Genomic DNA, 5,677 nt, shown 5'->3' on the forward strand with positions numbered 1-5,677 from the left:
TTTTTTGAGACAGAGTCTCACTCTGTCGCCCAGGATGGAGTGCAGTGGCACGATCTCGGCTCGCTGCAATCTCTACCTCCCGGGTTCAAGCAATTCTCCTGCCTCAGCCTCCTGAGTAGCTGGTATTACAGGTGCATGCCACCATGCTGAGCTAATTTTTGTATTTTTAGTAGAGACAGTTTCACCATGTTGGCAAGGCTAGTCTCAAACTCCTGACCTCAGGTGATCCGCCCACCTCAGCCTCCCAAAGTGCTAGGATTACAGGTGTGAGCCACCCAGCCCCAAAAGTCAGGATTTTAATCCTGAAAGTTTGGGTACACTGACTCTTAGAACCAATGACTGCATTCTTTTCCACTGTCTTGATTAGTTTATAAAGCCAGCCACATAAAATGTATAAATACGTCTTTATCTCTTTTAACGTCTAAGAATACTAGTTATATTACTAAAAGCTTAGAATTTTTACTAGTCTAAATTGGATAGGCCATTATCTAAAATAGAACTTAGGTGTGAATTGCCTGACTAAATAAAATAACCATAATTATGGAGCATGTCCCAGGCTATCTCTTTTTTTTTTTTTTTGAGACAGGGTCTTGCTCTGTCACCCAGGCTGGAGTGCAGCGGCATGATGATGCTCACTGCAGCCTCGACCTCCTGGGCTCAAGAGATCCTCTCACCTCAGCCTCCCAAGTAGCTAAGACTACAGGCACATGCCACCACAACTGGCTAATTTTTGTATTTTTTGTAGAGACAGGGTTTTGCCATATTGCCCAGGCTGGTCTTGAACTCCAGGACTCAAGCAATCCACTCTACTTGGCCTCCCAAAGTGCTGGGATTACAGGCATGAGGCATGAGCTACCATGCCTAGCCACCACAGTCTATCTTAATAAACATTTATTGAGCACTTGTATGTGCCAAGCTTTGTCCTAGGGATGGGAACAAATTAGACAGAGGCCTGAACTCAAAGGCCTCACATGCTAGAGAAGAGATGGGAGAGATGGGGACCATATTTGCTGACATATAAGTCACACAGGTGTCTACATTATGTGTTAACTTTACCAAGAAAATTTTTTGGGGTAAAAAAATAAACCATGTAGGTATTTTCATCAGATATATTTTGACAGTGATTTTTAGAGAGTGATTTATGGAAAATATATTTTTAAACATAAAGTATGCTGCATACTAAAATCTAGTAAGACAATTAATGGATATCCATTATTAGTCTGCTAGCTGAAAAAAAGTTTTCATAGCTAAAATAGGAAAACACTAACATTAATAAACACTGGCACCAATCAGGGTGGTAGAGATAATAAATTTAAATCTCAAATGATTGGAGAATGACAGAAAATCTGATCAGTTTTGTAATCTGTGCCTTATCATCTTCATTAAGAAAACTTCCAGTAGGACATGAAAGCTTAATCTTTGTTAAATGCTTTGTTTTGGCTCACTTCCCACAATGTACATTTTCCACTGGGTATCGCATGCTTATTGGCTAAGCTGATATTTGGAAAGGCTGTTTGGGGAGCTGGCGAGGAACATTAATATACACTAGCAATTATGGTATTAGCCAACTATTATAATATTGTTGAGAAGTGTCATAATTAGTAGCCAATGGCTGTGTGAAATCAGGTGAAATATATACAACTGTCAGTAAGAAATACATGGAGAATTGGGAGCAGAAAATACAGATTTGCAAGTTAGCATACAAGAGAAAAGTAGAAGTGGAAGAGAGAAGGGATTGCCCCTAGAGAAAATGTAGAATGAGAAGAAAATATTCAGGACAGGTGATTTAAAGAGTTTCTCTTTTCCTCTTTCTCTTTTATCAGAATTCATAGTGCTGGTCTCATGGCTGTTTCGGCCTTGTGAGAACTGGAATTTAATCTTAATGATAAATGTACATCCCAGAGCAATCAATCAAACCAATGAACTACTGCAGAATGCCTGCACTATAGGCTCTGATAAAGTCTACACTAATGTAAAAGGACTTACAGTTAAGATAAAATTAGGATAGAGGACCTCTTATACAAAACAATTTGGAAATTTCATTTGAAAAGGTCAATTGATACAAAGGATTATAAAAATGATACATATCTAACCTCAATGTTTTATTTTAACCAAACTTTTTTTATGTAAAGTGAAAGGTTTTTCATGAAGTGTGGTTCTGCTGAATTGAGTTTTTTTTGTATTTTGTTTTTTTTCTTTACTTTTCCCCCCAAAATATTTTGGAGACAGGGTCTTGCTCTATGTCCTAGGCTGGAATACAGTGGCACAATCACAGCTCATTGCAGCCTTGAACTCCTAAACTCAAGAGCTCCTCCCACCTTAGCCTTGTGAGTAGCTGAGATCACAGGTACGTGCCATCACACCCAGCTAATTTTTTTATTTTTTGTAGACAAGAAGTGTTGCTATATTTCTCAGGCTGGTCTCAAACTCCTGGGCTCAAGAAATCCTCCCACTTCAGCCTCCCAAAGTGTCGAGACTACAGGTGTGAGCCACCGCACCCAGCCTTCCCAATATTGTTACCTTCTTTTTTCGTCTACTTCCAATTTAACAGTAATTTTCAAATGACTGATATGATTAGGCTTTGTGTCCCCACCCAAATCTCATCTTCAATTATAATCATTCATAATCCCCATAACCCCCACGTGTCAAGGGAGAGACCAGGTGGAGGTAATTGGATCATGGGGGTGGTTCCCCATGCTGTTTTTGAGATAGTGAGTGAGTTCTCACAAGATCTGATGGTTTTGTAAATGTCTGACAGTTCCTTCCCCACACACTCACTCTCTCTATCCTCCTGCCATGTAAGACAGGCCTCTTCTCCTTCCATCATGATTGCAAGTTTCCTGAGGCTTCCCCAGCCATGTGGAATTGTGTCAAATAAACCTCTTTCCTTTATAAATTACCCAGTCTCAGGCAGTTCTTTATAACAATGTGAAAATGGATGAATACAATGATCCATCTTTAGCCTTTCTAAAAGAAATTAATTTTTTTTTTTTTTTTTTAACAGAGTCTCTCTCAGTCAGCCAAGCTGGAGTGCAGTGGCATGATCTCAGCTCACTGCACCCTCTGCCTCCTGGATTCAGGATTCAGGCAATTCTCCTGCCTCAGCCTCCTGAGTAGCTGGGATTACAGGTGCCTACCACCATGCCTGGCTAATTTTGCATTTTTAGTAGAGATGGGGTTTCACCATATTGATCAGGCTGGTCTGGAACTCCTAACCTCAAGTGATCCACCTGCCTTGGCATCCCAAAGTACTGGGACTACAGGTGTCAGTCACTGCACCAGGGCTACAATTTAATTTTTATATAAATAAAAACTCCTGTCTTCTCTCTTTCTCTCATATTTCACCAGTTTTACACAATATTCAATTAATTTACACCCATTTGGGGAACAAATACGAGTGACTCTTGGTAAACACAGGGACTGTCCAGTGTGAGTGGAAGGGCCCAGGCAAACTGGGGAGTCCATTAAGAAGGCTTCCATTAGCCAGAACGGCTCATTCACATCAAATATCTGGAACACGTTTAAGTAGAAAAAGAAATGCACCATTTCAAAAGGTAAATAAAAGTAAGTTTAACTTTACTCCAAGTTAAAAATTTCACTTTGAAAGTCAATAGTTATAAGAGACCTAATTCTTGGTTGAAACTTCTCAGTTACTTTGGAAGTCTGTCTGAAGTGCCAGTCTCTCTATGAACCTTCCTTGATGTTCTAAATTGGCAGTGCTCTCTCGTTAGGAGACCCCTTAACAATGTTTTTAGACCTCATTTATGGTACATATATCATTTTACTGTCAGTGCAGACATTTATACATTGATCTTACCTCTTTTTATGGGGTATATATGACATTACTTGATCCAATAGACTATGTCTTTTTCATATACTTTGCAAAGTCAATGTGCTTTGCACATAGTGGGATTTTGTATATGTTAAATTGCAATGAGTGTGTCTGTATGTGTGTGTGTGTGTGCGCGCACGCATGTGTGTCTGTGTGTGGTGAGGCAGGAGGCAGGGGGAATAGAGGGAAAACACTTAACTTCATTCCTTGTTCATAAATGCCCATCCTCATGTGAGATTAAAAAAAAAAATCCCAGAAGTTCCCACTCATTTCTTTTAATATTTCTCTATATGTTGTTATATTACAATGTTTAAAGCCAGGAACAGTGGCTCACACCTGTAATCACAGCATTTTGGGAGGCTGAGGTGGGCGGATCGGTTGAGGCCAGGAGTTTCAGACCAGACTGGCCAACATGGCAAAATCATCTCTATTAAAAATACAAAAATTAGCTGGGTGTTGTGGCATGCACCTGTAGTCCCAGATACTCAGAAGGCTGAGGTGGGAGAATCACTTGAACCTGGGAGGCAAGGCTGCAGTATGCTGAGATCGAGCCACTGCACTCCAGCCTGTGCAACAGAGTGAGACCCTGCCTCANAAAATACAAAATTAGCTGGGTGTTGTGGCATGCACCTGTAGTCCCAGATACTCAGAAGGCTGAGGTGGGAGAATCACTTGAACCTGGGAGGCAAGGCTGCAGTATGCTGAGATCGAGCCACTGCACTCCAGCCTGTGCAACAGAGTGAGACCCTGCCTCAAAAAAAAAAAAAAAAAAAAAAAAAAAAAAAAAAAAAAAAAAAAAATTTACCTTGCTACCTCTTCAGTAAACATCTCAGCAGTACAAACAATATTTAGTTATCTTTATAACCCAGTTCGTTGACTCAATGTTTGTTAAATAAATAAATGCACAAAAGACTGAACTGGAACATCTCCTAAAGATTCAAAGAGGGTCAGAAATGAAGAAGGTATAGAATAATCACTAAAGAAAGTCCATTTGATCCTACTTTGACTATCTGAAGTATATTCGATTGTCTAATACTTTTTTTCCCCAGGAAAGTACATATAATGTTATTAAATTTTAGAGCCAGAGAGGTCATTAGAGTTTAGCCCATTTCATTTTAAAAATGAGTTAACAGATTGGCTCAGCGTGACACAGCTAGTCATTAAGATAAAACCAAAGCAACAGTAAGTCATTTTGGCGACATCACCTCCAATTACCTTCTGAAAAAAAGTGGATCAAATCCTATAAATAAAAGTTCTTTGGCAATGAGAATGACTGATGGGAGCTGAAGTGGGCTATGTGGCAGTAAAGGATGGGAAAGGAGAGGGGCCAGAATGGGGTTTCCAACTTAGGTATGTCTGCTTGCCACATTGCCCCGAAGACTGTGATATGCTCTCTGTCTCACTAGAAAGCAGCAAAGGTCGGACTCAGTTCAGATCTCCTGATCTCTGTAACAGAGTTCTAGCATTTTAAATAAACATACAAATGCCACTTGTTAAAAAATATATATTTAGAAAGCTTTAGAAATCAATTAAATAAAAAAGTCCTCCACAAAATAGTCAACATCACTTTCATTTGTTGTAAATATTTCTGCAACACAACTGTAAACCTTAAACAACTCATAAAAGATAAAATATTGAAGATATTTAAAGAAATAAGAAATAGGATATTTAAAAGAGTCGAACAGTTTTCCCAAAGTCCAGCAACTCACACATTTACATGGGGAGTGAAGGGATGAAATCGCTTTTTTTCTTTTAAATTATAGTTCAACAAACATAATGAGGGAAATTATGATAAAACCCACAAAAAGGTAGTTTTCACTTTGACTTTTTTTTTTTTTTTTTTTT

Source organism: Rhinopithecus bieti, unplaced genomic scaffold, assembly GCF_001698545.2.
Source record: "Rhinopithecus bieti isolate Rb0 unplaced genomic scaffold, ASM169854v2 scaffold_23405, whole genome shotgun sequence".
Taxonomy (NCBI): Eukaryota; Metazoa; Chordata; class Mammalia; order Primates; family Cercopithecidae; genus Rhinopithecus; species Rhinopithecus bieti.